Source organism: Hemicordylus capensis, chromosome 1 (genome assembly GCF_027244095.1).
Source record: "Hemicordylus capensis ecotype Gifberg chromosome 1, rHemCap1.1.pri, whole genome shotgun sequence".
Taxonomy (NCBI): domain Eukaryota; kingdom Metazoa; phylum Chordata; class Lepidosauria; order Squamata; family Cordylidae; genus Hemicordylus; species Hemicordylus capensis.
In genome coordinates this window covers 276,056,125-276,075,726 of record NC_069657.1, presented here as the reverse complement: position 1 = coordinate 276,075,726, position 19,602 = coordinate 276,056,125, and the positions used below count along the sequence as shown (strand labels likewise).

The window sequence follows — 19,602 nt, the reverse complement described above, 5'->3', positions numbered from 1 at the left end:
AGACTGATTAGATCCAGAAACATGGATCTAAATCTCTAAAATTAGAGAACTTCAGACTAGTACAACTCCTCATCGGGGTCCTTTTCTTAGGAAAAAGCACGCTTATAAGGACTGTGTTGGATAAGGTAGTTTAGTGCAGCCGTCCATGATGTTCCAAAATTAAGGCTTCCAACATAACAGTTAAATCTAACCATTATCTAACTACCCACAGAAGAGGCTGTATCAGACTACAGACTTCCTTCCACTAACAAAACTGGAGACAAACTTCAGAGAAACATAGCCCTACATCCTCAGGCACTGCTGTTAATTGTGCAGAAACTGTGTGGCAAATCCAGGCTTAATTATCAATACCATGCCTTCTGAAATAAGACAGTGTTTTGATCTTGTCTCCCCACCCCCACCCCCCGCAACACTATACAGGTCACATGGCACTGCTTTTTTCCTTTTATGGGCAAAAAAGAGAAGGAAGCTGGTCCAGCTCTGAAAACTGCTCACTTCAGCACAGCCACATGAATTAAAAACGCTGCAAGTTGTAATACAAGTCACCCTTTTTCCACCTCAGTGAGAAAACACACACACACACACATACACATTCTGAAACTAAAAGAAAAAGAACTCTGTTACTGTTTTCTTAAATGTACACGGAGTTGGATTATACAAGAGTATTTGCTATTTAAGAAAAGGGCATTTTAAAAAGGAGCAATGCCTTTAACACATCACATGCATTAAGCTTTTTGAATTCGTTTTTGTGAAATGTGTTGATGGATTTATCATCAGTACATGCATCTTGTTTTTCCAAACAGATGTACCAAGTGCCACAGAACAGCAATAAAAATGCATACTTGCATAATCAGGCATTTACAATTCCATAGATTTCTACAGATGTTCTATAATGTTCCAGCATCTGCCTCCCACTACCAATCTGCTAAATGTTGCTTTTGTTCAGAGGGGGGGAAGCTTAACACAACAAGAAAAACAGCTGAATATTTAACTACAAAGCTATCATTCTGTCAACCTATGCACCGATTTGTATTTCAGGACGACTTCTAGAATGCTCTATCCAGAACAAGAGCAGGTATTTCGTCATGCAGACCACAACATATATTATCTTATTAGGGTCCCCAGCTTTTCACTACATACATGTAACACACATACAAAAAAAGTGTGTGTTAAATAAAATACCACAAACACACAGCACATGTTTCTAGACAATTGTGTTACAGAAATTATTGAACATGCAACAGCAAAAATGCCAAGAGAGTCCACATTTCAAGACAAGATACCCAACACTGGGCTGAAGTTTCTATATTGATTTGATACAAACAAAAAACAAAAAACACCCACCAACAGTCAGAGGATACCCACACAAATGATTTGATCTCATTAATATGTTATCACAGATTCCCAAGCATGGTTTCTATACTACCGGGAAAACATGGCTGCGACTACCTAGAAGTCTGTTTCTGTTATTGCTGGTCTTGTGGTAGCAAGCATGACTTGTCCCCATAGCTAAGCAGGGTCTGCCCTGGTGGCATATGAATGGGAGACTTGATGTGTGAGCACTGCAAGATATTCCCCTCAGGGGATGAAGCCGCTCTGGGAAGAGCAGAAGGTTTCAAGTTCCCTCCCTGGCTTCTCCAAGATAGGGCTGAGAGAGATTCCTGCCTGCAACCTTGGAGAAGCCGCTGCCAGTCTGTGAAGTCAATACTGAGCTAGATAGACCAATGGTCTGACTCAGTCTATGGCAGTTTCCTATGTTCCTACATTAGTGCTAGTAGCAGCAATGAACCACTGATCTGGAATGGGAAGGGCTGAATTAATTCTACCAATGTCACAGCAGGTTCAGATTTCAGCAGCCTCTCCTTTCCATGGAAGCTTCTTTATCACCCAAACATATATCCTGAGGGTACTGCAGTTCTCAGAGACATATTTCTGGGTAACACAGAGGGCTTCTGGGGAAAGGGGAGGTTGCAAAAGTTGCCCCCCACACAAGCTCCAGCCCTGTGTTGGCTTGGGACTCATCTTCACCACCAGCTCATCTTACAAAGCATCAGCCCTTTGTTAGTTAGAATGCCAGCTATGTTCCATGGTGCTAACTCCCAGGTAAATATTAGGCCAGTGCAGCAAATCAGAACAATTCTTGTATCCAACAGGATGTGACCCATATCACATAGCTCTGTACTGAAGCAGTTCCAATTCAAATTTGTGTAAATCAGACCAATCTGATTGTATCAGCATATTGGATGGCTTCCCCCTCCCACTTTTTGTTGTTGTTCAAAGGGGTCTGGAAATGGGATAATATTTCATATACGGAAGACACTGATGCAGAGAGCTATCCGACTGACATATCGAGCTGGCAGTTGAAGGAACTGAGTTTTTAGGGTTGCAGCTGCTGAAAGCATGATGCAATTGGTTCATCTGCATCTTTGTCAATAATGACCACCAACATATCTAATATATTCATAACACAAACTGCAAAAATGCATTTTCTTAAACTTTAGAACCCCAGTGTTCTAAAGTTAAAGAGAATGTAGATCTAACAGTCTAGAATTCACTCCAGAGGGAGGGAGAGATTTGCAGCCTTCAGTGGACTGCAGAGAAATCCAGAAGATTTGTAATCTCCCAGAAGTTCAGAATACTAGGACTTAAAAGCAGCCTTTCAAAGCCTACTAAAGTGACCAACCCACACAAATTTATATAATAATATACATTGGTCATTTGTGGTCAAAAGACATCTACCACCAATTTTTGCAAAGCTTTACTGCCTGATCAGCTGAAGGCAATTCTTACATACCAAAGGCAAGGTGACCCAAAATCTTTTCCCACGCCATTCCAATATTAGCTAATATCTTCCAGCACCATCTCGGAAATCCTGCAAACTCAGCTTATCCAACAGTTAACAGCTAAGTACAGTTATTTCTACTAATTTACCCACATATTATTCATGCAATTAGCACTTTACAGAGCTGAAGTAAGTGCTTTTACATGGTACTGTTACAACATGGAAATCAATCTCCAAGTTAGAAAGAGCATATTTGAATGTTTAAATAGTAGCTGGAAAGTCATATTTGCTATGGTACATGTAATGGAAGCCTTCCAATCCTGGCTGGGCCTACAGCCGGGACCAAAGGGAATGGGAGGCATACAATGACGCGGACTGAAAATAAGTCCCAACTTTCATGCCAAATTCATGGAGGCTGAAAGCAAAAGTCAGGTGGGGATACTGCAGTGTTGCCAAGAGCCTGACAACTGACAGCCAGCTTAGCCTATCGGCTGGGTAAGGAAGAAGATTTATGTCAGCGTGAGCAGTTCATGCTACCCAGCCTGTTGGTGTGGCAGTCAGTGAGGCTATTCACATAAGTGAGCAAAACTGGGCTAAGGGAGCCCAGCCCAGTTTTGCATGCTTGTGTGAACCACCAGGATTGCGCCCGATCCCAGTAGCTACACAGCGCAAACCCGCCTAACTAGCCACCTTCTAAAATGAGGTTAAGAGACAGAGTGCTCCCTTAACCCCTGCTAACTGGGCAAAGAGGCACCTTTTACCGTGGTGATTCTCTTTATTTAGCAGGGGGAGAGTAATTGGCCCTATCCATCTCCAGCACAGTCCCTCCAGTGACTGTTGCTGGTGTCTGACTTATGTTTCTTTTTAGAATGTGAGCCCTTCGGGGACAGGGATCCATCTTATTTATTTATTGTTTCTCTTTGTAAACCGCCCTGAGCCATTTTTGGAAGGGCAGTATAGAAATTTAATTAATTTGTTTTTATCATGCGTCAGCCGCGGCTGCTTGTGGTTGTGGGAGGCACACTTAGGGGGGGGGGAGGGGGGATCCCAGTAATGGACTGCGCATTCACACGGTGCATTATAGGGGCTCAGGGGATGGGGTGGCACGCCCCGGCACCCTGATCCCCAGAGCTACCGGGAGCACAGCCGGTCATCTGGGCAGGTGATCTGCCTGCCCAGGGAAGAGAGCTCGGTCGTCTGTGGGGAGGGTAAGTCAAACCCGTTCTCCCGGCAGACTCCCATGGAGCTCTTCTCACTGATCGTAAGAGCTCCAGTCTCTGAGCTAGACTAGCCTGTGTGTCCAAACCCTGAAGACCCCTTAAGAAGGTCCCCCAATGGATTTACGATCTACTATTAACTACTACTACTACAAATGTTTATATACCATTTTTCAACAGAAGTTCCCAAAGCGGTTTACATAGAGAAATAAAAATAAAGAAGGCTCCCTGTCCTCAAGGGATCACAATCTAAAAAGAAACCTAAGATAAATACCTGCAACAGCCACTGGCGGAATGCTGTGCTGGGATTGGATAGGGCAAGTTGCTCACCCCCTGCTCAGTAAAGAAAATCACCACTTTTTTAAAAGGTGCCTCTTTGCTCAGTTAGCAGGGGAAGCAGTTATCTCTCTAACTCCTCAAACTACAGACCCTGCCCAATGCTGAAGGGCCAGTTAGGATGTTTTGAACAACATAAATCACTTGAACGGATCAACCTAGGTACAAGCTTCTAATTCAAATTGGACCCCTTTTTTAAAAATCCCAGGCATGGGCCAAGTAGAGTAGTCTCCACGCTGATTAGCCCTGTCAGTCCCACCCCCAAGACAACCAGAACTGAGGCATTCAACAAGGGGGAAGCATCATTTATGATAGTAAAAAGATAAAGTGTGCCGTCAAGTCGATTTCGACTCCTGGTGCCCAGAGAGCCCTGTGTAGTAATGTTTAGATAGCAAAAGGACTCAGAAGATAGTTCCTTCTCCCAAAGGGGATTACAAGGAGAAGGAGAAGATGATGACGACACCACAAGACAGACACCAGGAAACAGACACTGGGAGGAAAACTATGGAAGGTTGAACATGGACAGTTGCTAAATATAAGAGAGCCAACACTTTAGAAGGTACCTCTTTGTTCAGTTAGCAAGGGATATTTAAAACATGAGTGAGACAGTATCATTAGTGGGCGGTATGACCAGCAAAAAGCCTACAGCTGGGCCACCAAAGACCTCACGATGCACCACGGTCATACATTTCTCTTACCACCATCAGCTAAATTGCTGGACTGTTGCTTTTTTTTGCACTCAAAGAGACACCCACGATGTTATTCAAATGCTACAGAGTACATGTCCAGAGGAACTTACTCCAAGGTTTGAGACTGGAAAAGAGGGCATAACAAGGAGATTGGGGGCAGGTGGGGGTCGGTGGGGAGAGGACACAACAAGAGAGATTCTGACGTAGGGTTCTGAGTCAGAATTTGAAAGGTTAAAAAGATGCAGCAAAACAAATATTCTGGGAGGAACAACCAGGAATAAGAGGCAGTCAGAAAGAATGCATCAAGTCAGATGAAGACACACGAAACTCTATGGCAAGCATTTTCCATAGAGTTATGGGTGTAGCAGCAGAGGAGTTCTCAGGCAGCACACTGGGAGTCCAAATACAGTTAAAACATAGGGTTTAAACATAGGAGCATGAAGAAAAGTCAAAGATGACAAAAATAACTGCATGTGGAAAAGGCAGGCTGCTTCCTTGGGGAGCCACAGGGGACGTGATCCCCTTACCTTTTCTGATAAGCCCTCCTAACTAGGGGTGTGCACTGGGCCGCGGACCTGCGGCTCGGCACTGGGGTGGGGGGGTCCATTAAGGGCGGGGGGGGCTTTACTCACCCCTCCCGCGCTTTGCTGCTTCGGCGCCATAATCACTTTAAAAAATGCGCCGCAGAATCATTTGCCGCTCCGGGGCTCCTTGACTTCAAAATCGGGCGGCAGGATACTTCCCTGCCGCCCCCAAAGCCCCCTGAAGCCATTTGAGCGCTTTAAATCTCGCCCCGGACCGAGTGCTAAAGCGCTCGGGCGGGCGGCGGGGAGATGTCCGTCCGTCCGCCCGCCCCCTTCCCTGCCTTCTGCGAAGTGCAGGGAGCCTTCTGCGCACGCGCGCGCAGAAGGCTCCCTGCACTTCGCAGAAGGCAGGGAAGGGGGCGGGCGGACGGACGGACATCTCCCCGCCGCCCGCCCGAGCGCTTTAGCACTCGGTCCGGGGCGAGATTTAAAGCGCTCAAATGGCTTCAGGGGGCTTTGGGGGCGGCAGGGAAGTATCCTGCCGCCCGATTTTGAAGTCAAGGAGCCCCGGAGCGGCAAATGATTCTGCGGCGCATTTTTTAAAGTGATTATGGCGCCGAAGCAGCAAAGCACGGGAGGGGTGAGTAAAGCCCCCCCCCGCCCTTAATGGACCCCCCCACCCTAACCCTCCCGAACTAAAACCACCCCTTGTCCGGACCGGTTCGGAGGCCAGTAGAATGGCCTCCGAACCGATCCGTGCACACTACTACTCCTAACTACTCATTTTAGGAGGCTATTTGGAGGCATTATTAGGATAAAACTGGCGGAGCCAGGGATAGGGCTTGTGGATTTCATTAAGGGCCCCCTCACCTTCGGACGTAAGGCTTTCTGATGCTGAACTTTGTGCTCTTTAATCCTTCTAAACTTAAAAAATGGGGGATTTCTAGACTTTGCATCTTCTTCCATGTCCACAAATTTCCTCCATGTCCACAAAGCTGCTACCCACCTGCTCTGACAAAAGAACAATTAATAGGTGTCCAAGATAAAACATAAACACTTTAAATATATTTCTAATTGGCTAAAATAAACATTTCTAACAAGCTACTAAATGGCTGACTGAATTTGCTCCATGCAGCTTCCAGAAGCGTTGTTATAAAAGAAAATCCAACGTTTGATGGGATCAGAAGCCTTGTAATTTTCTTGCTTCCTTATTTTAAATTGCTCCATTTTAAGGAATGGAAGAAGCACTACAGGATCAACAGGATCACAATGCATCACAGGGCAAAACCATTTCAAAGCCTATTAACTAGAGCCGTAACGCCGGGTTCAAAGTCTAATATGCCAACTAACATGGGAGATGCAGAGTTTTAAAGCCCACATTAGTCATTGATTTGAGAACTAATTATTTCAGTTTCCATCCTGACCCACCCTTTTAGTTCAAGGCGTGCTTAAATATAGCATACTTAAAGTATTCCAACATGACGATTCCTCTCCCTAGTCCTCAGCTCTGATGTTATAAATTAATTGCACACTGTGACTTCTGAAGAACTCTAACACTTGCTCACTACTATGTCATATTTTAGATGGTCCTAATAGAGGTATCCCCCTAATACCTAATAATACCTAATAGAGGTATTTTGACACTGTGAGCAGAAGGCTAGCTTACTGAATAGTATTAATCACGGAGTAGTCTGAAAAAGAACTGCATTTCACTAAGACTTCCTCTAGTAAATTTCATCAGGATATCATTCCCTGACCGGAATCTATTACAAATCGACTTAATTAGGACCAAAGGACTCTAGTATTATGTGAGAGAAGGAGAAAAGATTTATCTCTATCCACTTTCTTAACTCCATCTATAATTTAACAAAATTTCTATCATGTTTCCCTTAGCTGCTCCCCCCCCCATCTTATTTATTTATTATTTCTCTGTTTAAGCCGCTCTGAGCCATTTTTGGAAGGGCGGTATAGAATTAAATAATAAACTAAAAAGCCCCAAATGCTTTAGCCTTTCCTCACAGGAAAAATGCTCCAACCACTTAATCATTTGGGTTTCCATTTTCAGCACTTCTTCCAGCTCTACATTATATTTTCTTTAACCCCTTTCCTAATAATCCCCTCGCATGGGAGTTGCTTCTTACATGGCCACTACGCACTGAGTTGACACATTCATGAAGCTATTCTCGAGGACCCCAAGATCTCTTTCCTGATTTGTTACCACAGTTCATGTCGCATGTTCGTTTATAATATTCATATTGTTAGTTTAAAATGTTCACACATATTCTTAGAAATCCTAATAATATCCCTGTAGGATAGTTGGGTGTCTCATAATAGCAGCTTGCCTCATGCCATATAGTGAGTTAATAGTGGATACCTGAATCTGGGACTTCACAGCTCAGTGGCTAAGACAGTACTACACTACACTAATTACACATGTTCTAAAATTCTCAAGCTTCTGAACAGGTCCTAAGGAACTAAAGTTTTGCATTTATAAGTAAGCTTGTTTAGTGCTTTTCAGTGCTGTGGGATAACTGTTCCTTCCACCAACAGCCGCCCCTCCTAATGAGCCAGGGGTGCCAAATTGCATCGCTCTTGCCCATCCTGTCCTGGGGCACCCTGAAGGCAGCGCGGGTCTCAACGTCAGAGCAGGATGGGAGAGAGAGGCACAACTGGGGCTGCTGGGAACCAGAGGCAGCTGTGTCTCATTTGGCGCCCCACCCTGGGCTCATTAGGAGGAATTGCTACTGCCGTCCGCTTCTACAGCAGATTTCTTTCTCTTCTTTTTTTTGGCCACTTGTTTAAGCAGATTTGGCATCTTTTCCATTCTACCTGATGAAAAGCCTTCATACAAGCCTAAAAGACATGCTTCGATAAAAGTAAGCATCTGCATCTATTCCATATTTCTCACCTGTGCTCTTTCACACTCAATTACAAAGTGTACTTGGAGCAGTGCTGCAAAACAGCCCTACAAGGGAAAGATAATGAGCTCTCTTGCTTTCTGCTGCAGGGGGAAATGGGCAAGATCCTCCTCTGATCAGAACCAGGCAGCTACTGCTATTCATACCAACATTCTCCTTGTTAACTTTAATACCTGTGCAAATAAATTTATGTCCAAGAGTTAAATTTATAGCATGTCCCTGGCATGGTGTTCGAGGAACACAGAAGCTATCACTATGAAAGAAAAAAACTCACTCTCTCAACATCTCAAGCATCCAGCTGGTGCAGCCAGCAAATACCATCAATGATGTCTCATTATGGAGCTGTGGGTATGCTGGAAATGTGCTCATCATACAGCCAAGTTTACAGCAAAATCACAATTTCAGAAAAGAACTTGGATCAAAAGAGACTTCCCTTAATGAAGCATAAATTCCATGTTTTAGAAATCATTTCAGAACGCTAGTACTCCACAGGAGAAAATCAGATCCAGTTATGCTTCCACTAGAAGTCGGTTATCAAGCACACAAGTAACACAAAACAAAAACAAAGCCATCAATCCAGAGTATTGGTTGCAAGAGAAAAGATTGTTCTCTTCTCCCCTTCTCTTTAAAAGCTTTTGATTCAATCTGACATGTTGTACTACATTTTTGGCTGCTGGCAAAATGGAAATGGTAGCATAACAATTAGTCTTTACTTCCCAGACCATTAGTGAAAAGAGTTTTTAAAAATTAACACTCTCACAGATGCCCGAAAGCAAAAAAGCAATAGCCAGTGTCACTCTCCACTCAACTCAACATTCAATCCATACATCACTCAGATGGGGGTTCCCAACAGTACACGTAAGTACATGTAAACGTGTCCCACTAACTGCAAAGGAAGTAAGGTAAAGGTAAAGTGTCCTGTCAAGTCGATTGACTCCTGGTGCCCACAGAGCCCCATAGTTTTCTTTGGTAGAATACAGGAGAAGTTTACCATTGCCTTTTCCCACACAGTACGAGATGATGCCTTTCAGCATCTTCCTATGTCGCTGCTGCCTGATATAGTACCAGCAGGGATTCAGACCGGCAACCTTTCCCCACTGCGCCGCTTAAGGCACTCAGTGCTAATTTTCTGAAGTCTGTCCGTCAGGCTGAGAAGAGTGGTATACACCAAGCTTCAGCACACAGCCAACCATGAATTTGCCAACCACAGGATTTTGCTGGAATGGAACCCTTGCGGTTGGCAAGGGATGACTGTACCCCCTGGGAGCCCTTCTAGTACCCGCTGCTGGGAACCACTCTGTTATGCTATAGCTACTAGGTTAGAATGTCACACCTTGACAGTCTTAACAATCTGCATAGCTATCAAGGAAAACGTGCAACATGTAGAAGGGTATTCTGACTATTAGGGGAAGCAACATATATTATTAAATTCGACAGAGAGATGTTAATAATTTCTACGCAGGTAGAAACACACACATACACACACACAGAGCAAAGTATGAAGTGCTACTACTGCCAATCACTAAATTAGTCTTGGGGGAAACGCACTCTTAGCAGATGAGTTTTCCAAGCAGCCACCATGAGGTAAGCAATCTTGCAATTCAGTCAGGTAGTGCCAGCTGCACCACATATTGCCTCCACAATAATTTTCCCAGTAAACATTGCTTCTTAGATCAGGGCTTGACAAATCCCAGGTACCAGGGAGCCATGATTAGAAATGTAATCTCTTAATTTTTAAAGAGAACACCTTCTTCTTCATCAACCCCACCACCTATTAAGATCATCTGAGGAGGTCGGGTTGCAGATACCACCGGCTTGTTTGGTGGCAACTTGAAACTGGGCCTTTTCTAGAGTTGCCCCAGGATTCTGGAACATGCTTCCTAATGAAATCAGAGTTTCCCCTTCTCTGAATGTTTTTAAGAAAGACCTGAAAAAATACAGTACCTGTTCAGCCAAGCTTTTAGTTTATAGTTTTAGAGCTTGAGGTTTTATTTGTATGTTTATTGTTTTAATTGTGTCTATGTTTTAATAGTTTTTAGATGGTGAACCGCCCAGGGACATTTTTGTGTGGGGCAGTATAAAGATGTAATAAATAAAATAAAAATAAATAAATAACTGTGGTGCCTAGACTAGGATATTAGTCACGTCATGGCTGGATTACTATAACGTGCTCTAGGTGTGGCTGCCCTTGAAGAATATCTGGAAACTGCAGCTAGTGCAAAATGAAGCAGCTAGAGTTTTGTCTGGAGCTGCCCGGTGGGAGTACATCACACCCATTTTGAAAGAGCTGCACTGGCTACCAGTTTGTTTCCAGGTCCAATTCAAGGTGCTGGTTTTGACCTTTAAAGCCCTTAATGGTTTGCGCCCGGGATACCTGAGGGACCGCCTGCTCCCAAAGGTTGCTGCCCGCTTGACAAGGTCATCTGAGGGGGCTCTTCTCCGGGTGCCGACAATGAGGGAGGCTCGGTTGTCATGCACGCAGGACAGGGCCTTCTCTGTTGCTGCCCCCAGACTCTGGAATGCTCTCCCGGTGGCTATTCGCTCCTGGTGGCTAATCGCTATGAGGAAATCTCCATCACAGCTTTTAGAAAGAGTGTAAAATCTTGGCTTTTTGCCCAGGCTTTTATTTGATTGTCTCTGCTGCTGCTCTTTGTACTCTGTATTGCTTTTATGCTTTTGTTTTAAGTTTTTTTAATCAGATTTGTTTTATATTTTGAGCTTAATATTTTAATTGTGTCTTTTTTACAATCTTGTTTTTTAAATTTTGCTGTAAACTGCCATGGGATTGTTTTGATGAAAGGTGGTATATAAATTTAACAATCAATCAATCAATCAATATTCAGAGATAGAGTTATTTAAGAAAATCTTTATTTGCCACAGGCAGCTCTGTTTCTGTTCTAGATACATTACTTGTAAAGGGGATAAAGGGAGGTATAGAAGTTTAATAAATAAATAAATAAGCTCATTTTCCTCCCTCTCCACAATGTCCATCACTATGTCCAGTAGTTTTGTCAGGTGTCCATTGTCTGGCTTCTAGTTCCAAAGAAAATTTGTCAGGGCCTGTATAAGAATATGCTCACACAGAAACATAGCTCAAAGATATTACAGCTATGTTGTGGCAATGCACCAACTCATATAAACATTGTTCTGCCTGAAGTTCAAATGACTGGGATCAGGTATACTGGACAAAACTTAGTGTTTGTCCTGCCCTTTTTGAGTGTGCAAAGCACTTCACATGCACTGCTCCCTCTAAGGCATGCTCGTGTGTGTGCGCTCACATGGTTTTTGATGTCCGCTCAGTTAATTTTAGATCCCACTCAGGTTGAATCAGGAAGACCCCACTCTGAATGCACATGCGCACACGCTGCCTTGATACTGCTGCCCAGAACAAAACTCATTCTGCACACAGATGAAAAAAATTAGGGAGAGCACTGTTCACATGTATTGCCTTGTTCCAAGCCTTACAACAACCCTGTAAGGTAAATAAATGTCCTCATATTGCTGCAGGAGGGTAGCTTGCCCAAACCCACTACATGGCAAAGGTGAGATTCAAATTGGGGAAGTCCCCATTATAGCTCAGTCCCTTAGCCACTGCGCTACACCTGCTTTCATAAGTTCTATAAACATTAATTGGATTTGTTCCCAAGTAACTATGTGTTTTAGACATGGAAGACATCTTAATTCGATTTACACAGAAACGGGTGGAAAAGCTACTACAGGAGAACCTCATTACTCGTGAGGATTCCTTTCCTTTCCTACTACCGTGAGTAATGAGGCATTACGGCTATGGGGAAAGGGGGTTAGGTTCCAGAGTGGAGGAGGAAAGCCAAAAAAAGAGCCAAACACAGCCCAGAATATATATATATATATATATATATATATATATATATATATATATATATATATTTAAAAACCTACTATGGCATGCTCTGCAGGTCCCCCATGTGCCCAGAAATGCCCCCCAAAAGACGAAATGCCTCCAAAAACTATGAGAATCTGCAGGAAAAGTCTGCAATCTTTTTTTTTTTTTTGAAGGAACAAGCCACAAAATGGCTCCTTTAGACAAAATGGAAGGCAGAAGTGACCTCCAGAGTCACTTCTGGCCCTCTAGGAACTGCAGATGCGTGAGTTTTAACCCTATCATATCAGCAGATGCTGGAAACGGGTGTCTATTAGACATCCCGCGGATACACGAAGCCGTAAACAGCAAGGTTCTCCTGTAATTTTGCATTTTATAACAGTGCGTCCCAGGTTTATAATGCTTGATTCCTTTCAAGTATCATTCACATCTTGACTAGCACCTTTCCTTCAGATTCACACATTATGATCAATTTTAATTACGGCATTTTAAAATGCTTTTCACACTTGCCACACAGAAAAGCAGAATCTAACAATGGGGAAGGATGGCATTCCAACAAACAGCATATCACCACTGTATTCAATTTTACTTATACCTATGGGTGTGTGTATGTGTAGAAATATATAGAATTGCATAAATACCTGGGCCCTAGAGAAGCAGTAACGTAACAATACATATTTTGATCAAGGACCCCTCCCCTCAAAAGTTCAGCTCTTCTCCCCCGCCCCTTTTTTGTGTTACATATGACTCTAAAAACTTACTCCTTGATATTTAGGGATCATCAGAATTTCAGTTATAATAGTATACAAGTTCATGTATTGAGTGTGTTTCAGTGTTCAGCAATATACCAACTATGATTAATAAAAATGTGCCCAAATTCATTAGAGGGGAAAAATATGGAAGAAAGTCGATAATATTAAAGAGGAACTGTCAATTTTAAACTAGGTCAAAAAGATGACAGGCATATAAATGTCTGCAATAGAAGGGAAATGGGAAAATATAGAAAAGAAAATGGTTAATTAACAGTATGCATGTAACTGAAAGTAGTTGCTTTTATTTCTTCTTCCTTGTCATGTCCTCCCAAAAGAATCACCTTGCATTCAAGAATTATTCCCAAACACTGTTTATAATTAGATGTTAACTAAAATTTAGAAGTGAATGCAAGATTTGACTGGCAAAACTTGTCATTTTTTTCAGGCTCGTTCATCCATATTACAAAAAAAGAAGGTGACAACTTGGAGATGTAGAAAAAGTCACAGGGAAGTATTTAATTGCGTGGTTCTTTGAATATTCATTTTAGTGACAACTTTGTATAACATTTGGATAACAGAAATATTGTTTTGCAAGCATGCAAACAGACTATAAATTTTCATATTACCTAGTTCAGAGAAAAGATATCTGGAATAAAGAAAAAGACAACAACAAAGCAAGGTCACGAGGGAATGTGTTCTTCACACACCACAACTGATCCTGATGCAGCTACTATATCAACAGTCACTGGGCAAAACCCCCAGCAATTCTCCTCTAACAGGCAAATTACATTTTATTATATATTTTAGTATTGCAAATGCTAACAAATGTTACAGAACAGCAAAGAATGTTTTTTATAAAAGGAAGGTGGAAAACTATCCTACAGGGCAAAGGGAGTTGGACTTTACAAGAAATCAGTAATGTTCTGATTTGAGAATTTGCCAGGTTAATTTGATTATGGAGTTCAGATTATCTCTAGAATTCTCTCTCTCTTTCTTCCTAAAGTTATACCTCACTGTTTTGTAAAATGTAAGCTGAAAGCAGCATAGAATTTTAGTTTCAGACATTTACTATTTCATGTTGATGTTTGTTTTTATTTATCTAGTTGTGTGTGTGCATGCGCAGAGTGGCCTTTGGCCAAATGCAATAAAGACAGAAATCATATGCTCAGCTTGTCTCACATATTTTGAGTGTAAATTGGCTACATGGAAGCTATATCCTAGGTCTCCCTCATTTTGTTTTTGATATTACAGACTTTCACATCTAGTTCCATCCAAGAAGCACTATAATATCACAGATGTGGCACTGCTAGATTAAAAGAAATAAATAATGCCCCCCCCCCCGCCATGTGAAAAGGTGGGTTTTGCAGGACCTCACATGTTTCAACAGCCAGGATAAAGAGTACCAGCTGAGCAAGCATGAATGACTATCAACACTGAAAGCCAAACTCAGCCAAAAGATTTAAGGGTTTCATAATGAAATATTCAAACTAGAAGTTAGTGAATAGGCCTTTCCTATACTGCCTATGGAGTGCTTTGCATGCAAGATCTTTCACTTTTTCACAGTGAAACAATAAATCCAGGCTGTACCTGCCATTCTCTGCATGGCAGTGCCAGTGAGCAAGAAATGGAATAATCCTGAAATTGGCACTCTGAGGCAGAGGTGTGTGGAAGAGAATTAATATGGCCCTGGCCTGGACCTTTTTATGTCGCAACAAACAGGAAAAATGTGGCTTAGAAGAAAAAGGCTTAGCTCAACTTTTATTCTTGGAGCCTATTGCTCTTAAAATTAGGCCAAGCAGAAAACCTTGATTTGCTTATGTGCAATATGGAAGCAGAACAAGGTCTGCCAACTTTGCCAATACGGATTCATAAACACATGAGAGGCAAACAAAAAACCCACCACGTTTACCTAATCACACATATACTTCCAATGAAAGTGCAGCCTATCTCATAAAATGGAATGAAGGGGAGGAGAATATAACACAAGGTTAACACCACTATGAGGTTTTCCTGCTATTTTAGTCTAATGCTGGGTGTGTAAAGAGCTGTTTTCTCCAAGACACAAGCTAATCTGAAAGACACTAATGCCTTCTTTCTCCAGCAAGAGGAGGGTTTCACCACTAAAATCTGTTTCTAAGTAGATGGGGAAAGACTAAGAGGAGGAAGGGGGTGGGGTGGCAAGAACAAGACAACATGGAAATAGAAAGTGCTTTTTAAAGGCTTCTCCTTGCAGAAGTGGTTTTGTATTAATGATTATTCCTGTTGCAAACCATGTCATAGGAAGGGTAGTGGGAGTATTTTTGCAGTAGCAGAACAAGTCCTAGGCTGGAGATTTCAGAAGAGCTAAACTAGGCAAACATGCTAGATAGACTTGAGCCCAATGCCAGTCCTCTGTGAAATACATCAACACAGAGACAGGAATACAGGGATGCAACCAGCAGAACACAACCAGGGTGACAAAGGACCTTTTATGAGATGTCTTTTCCTTCAATGTACACAATGAGAATTGTGATTCTTGAGGATAGAAAAGATCCCTTTCGTGTCACAGCTAGATATTAGCAGCAGCCCAAAGACAAACAGGCCACCGGAAAGCCATTAAGAGGCAGCTATGCATTTTAAAAGGCAAGTGGGTACATAATTAATGCTATTTTTTCCTCTCTTTCCAAGAGGGGAAAAAAACATAGCTGAAGAATCTCCCCCCCCCAGCACACTAGATCTATATATCAATAACTCTGTTTAAAAAAACAAAAGTATATAAGCCCAATGAGAATTTGCATTCTTCTGTCTGTTCTAGACATGAGAAAATAGAAAATCAAATGCCAAACAGGCAGCCATGCTCAGCTGTGCAGCATTTGCTTGCTTTTCTTTCCTCATCAACAGTCTTTGCCATTTACCGTTTGCCTTGTCCCTGTCATATGGCCTGGCACAAGACAGTAAGCTGTCTGAGAAATGGATTTTCCCACCCCTTTACTTATGTATTAATGGAGATCCCGGAACACAGGAACCCTTGTTGGCACCACAAGGCATTGCCGTGACCCAAATAAGCAACAACCGCTAGGATCACAGTGGTTGGATCATAGCCATGCTACTAACTCATAACACCCTCTCCACCTAAACTCTTAGTGTATTTGGACATTTCTGAAAAGCTTTAGCTGCAGAATCCAAACTTTGTTTTGAAAACCAAGAAGATTTTAGATTTCATGACTAGGAGGAGAATGCAAGTGATATGGAAGCAAAAAATAAACAAATGACATGATTATTTAGGATACTACCATAATTAGTGGATATTCACTTTACATGATGAGAAAAGGGAGTGACAAATCTGGTTTGCATACATGTATTTTGATCGCCTATGATGGTTGGTGATGCAAGCCATTCATTTGCTTCAATCTCAACCTAACATCCACTATGGATAGCAACACAAACCTGTCGTCTCTCTCCCAGTCGGAGTAGTGAGTGCAGGAAATCGTAGATAGCTGAATTTCAGGGCACATTTTCCCTGATTAGGGGAATCTCAATATGGTTATTAGATGGGGGAGGAGAGAGAGAGAGGAGGAGGAGGAGAGCTATACTACAAGAGTAAATACGTCACCTGTAACTGGATTTTTTTTTTTTTTAAATGCATGGACAAATCTGGAACAAAACATGGTGTCAAAAATGCTAGACCACAAGGTAGGGCCAAAGTGCACACTACAAAAGGAGAACTGCAATTCAATCTCCCAATGTTTCTGCATGCATTTGGGGAACATGTACTCAAGTCCACTTTTAACACAGTTACAGTCATTCACACAAACATATGTATATGTGTACAGACATCTGAACAGAGGTACAACATAATAAGGTTGTTCACATGACTAAACTCCCTGGTGGCTAGGGAGGGGGGAAGAAGGAGTATACCTACCTTTCCCCATACTATTTCCTGGAACCCTGTGCTACGCCACGCCGCTGTGCACACAATAACTGCTGCAGTGAGTGGCATGGTGTTCTGGAGTCCAGGGAAATGCTGCCCTAAAATCCCACAATGCACCAGGTGAGGAGTGCGGTGCATTGGGGGACTCTCCCTTGAGTCTAGGCGCTCTAGGCACCTGGCTCTGTGTCTGCAGCACACACACAACCAGGATCCTTACCTAGGAAACAGCCTAGGGGCAACACCAGGATGGGCCATGATCTCGGCGCTTCACACAAGCAGCCTTACCCTGGTAGGACTGTACAAGCCTGGGTAGGGCTGCTCTTGCGAACAGCCTCAATGTCTGAACAGGGTTTAAGTCTCTCTTTCCGTTCTGAGTTACTCTCCTGGAAAAAAGTTCCCTATTACAGATATTCTTCCCCATCCAACAAATACAGTTTAATCCTTAATGCAAGGACTGATTGAAACACGCCTTCTTTTTGACATAACGCAGTCCTATTACAAGCCTGTACAACCTTGAGTACATGAGGGAGACTGTTAGGAAAAAGGTATTGGCCGATGAAGACTGCACCATGCGCCCTTTCCAAATATCTTCAGGCTAACTTTGAACATCATGAGCACCAACTGGTTACCACAAAAGGCGGCAGCGCGGGGGGAGGGGGGGCTCTGCATGTTGGGAATTTCCCCTGAGCTTAGTGGCAGCATTGCAGGGATTACAAGATACACATGGCTCAAAACATTAACACTGCAATGTGAAGGCCCCTTGGCACTAACCTAGTCGCACTTGCAATGGTTTAAAGCCAAATATGGCTCTACATCATATTTTTGCCAGGCCTTGAATTCTCTGTTTAGTACATCTACACACCTAAAGCTATCTAGCAATGGAGCCGAACCCTGCAAGTCCATAGGACTTAGCAAGAAAACAGTGGGGTAAATGGTCCATATGGATATCCAGGCAACAATTCCATAATCCAACCCCATCCCTCCTCCACCCTCAGTTCTACTTTTCTAGTTCATCATGACAGCAACACAAAAGTGAGAACCACACCAGTAAGAGGCACTTCCCACCCCACTGCACACATCGTAGGAGGAAACCAAACAAAACCAGAACTAGAATTAAACCGGACATCTCAATCCATCCTCAAAGTGGGCGGGGGTGGAGTGGGGGGAGAGAAACAGAAAAACCGCAGAGCACTTAGGTTCCTTCCTAAGGTCCAAAACTGAACAGAACAAAGACAGGTGAACCTTCCGTCGCCCACGTACAACTTCCACTTCAGACTGGGAAAGGGGAGGTTTGTTAAAAGGCATTGCAGCCTCTTTAATCCTTTTAGTAAGCCAGTCAAATCACAGTTGAAGCCGAGGTCACTATTGGGAGGGAAGCTAACCAGTAACAGGTGTCTTTTCCTCCTCACCCCCATGCAACCTTCTCGATCCGATGCACATCGACTGGGGAGTGAAGCCCCTCGAAATCGGTGCCCCTTCCTTCCGAGTAGACGCGCATGAGGAGTGCCCTGCCCTGGGTCACACACTCCAAACGGTGGGCGCTTGGCAGGATCCCCCAGGGAAGGCGTCTCAGCAAAAAGGCGGAAAAACCAGGAGCCCAACAACCTGCCCAAGAGGACAGGTTTGGATCCTGGCGGATCCTCAGCGCAAGCAGCGCCCTGCACCATCTCCCGCCATCCCTAGTCATCCGGCGCGCTCTGCTTCGCTTTGCAGCGCGCTCCAGTCACCGGGCAAACCTACGGTGGAGACCCAGCCACCAAGCTGCACCGCATAGGCCGGGCCCTTTCTCTTCCTTCCCTCCCTTCCCCGCCCGCATAGCTGTGCCCGTTGCCCCTCCTCTCCCCAGGCAGAAAGTCGTGGGTCTCTCCCCTCTTTACCCGCCACAACTCACGTTATTTCTCCATCCCCGGCGCCCTCACCTGCTCCCTTCGCTTCAAAGCGCTGCAGACAACGGAACGCTCAGCCATGCCCGGGAGGCGCTCGCAAGGATGAGCCGACCCAGCTCGGCGGCGCGGGAGGGAGGAGGAGGAGGCGGCAGCGGGCGGGACACTCCCTGAGAGTCGCTCGCCTCTTCTTCTCGTCCTCCTCCTCTCCGTATTTGTTGCTAGGGGAGGTGCTCCGCGCTGTCAGTCAGGGCGCGCTCGGCCCTGCCTCTTCCCTGAGCGCCTGCTGCTGCTGCCGCAAACGCCGCCTCCGTCAGTTGCCAAGGGGGCGCCAGTACCGCGCGCGCTCTCCTGGGCGGCAGGAATGCTTCGTCTTCGTGTAGGCACGCAGTCCGACGAAGAAGGCTTCTCCCCCCCAGAGCCTGGTTTCAGGGTCAGGGCTGGGCAGGCCTTTCAATGGAAAGTCATACATAATAAGAACGGATATAACATGAGCGTACAAGAGACCAGAAATGATATAATTCCGGCGGTGGGGAACCACAACTAACTAACACCCACAACAACCAACCCGAAAACAACTGCTGCAGAAGACGTTGTGACACGTGGCGCTGAAGAAACGGGGAACGTAAAATATAAAGAAAACTAGCAGACCCCGCACAGAGCATCTGTGTAGTCCTGCACGGAGCCTGTGGCATCCCCCCCACAACTCTCTCGCTCGCTCTCTCCCCCCCA

General features: G+C 44.0%; 1 protein-coding gene across 13 annotated transcripts in view; it reads right to left on the bottom strand.

Moving 5' to 3' along the window:
• The window catches only part of CYRIA (CYFIP related Rac1 interactor A), a 97,702-nt gene extending 78,504 nt beyond the window's left edge, over positions 1 to 19,198 (bottom strand). For 3 of the 13 annotated variants that reach the window (XM_053285392.1, XM_053285390.1, XM_053285393.1), the window contains exon 1: positions 18,879 to 19,183. The gene's annotated coding sequence lies outside the window, so the exon portion shown is untranslated. Of the gene's footprint in view, positions 1 to 18,878 lie in introns of all 13 variants that reach the window. The other 10 variants (XM_053285386.1, XM_053285384.1, XM_053285381.1 and 7 more) reach the window with 9 other exon arrangements.
• Between the last annotated feature and the right edge of the window lie 404 nt (positions 19,199 to 19,602).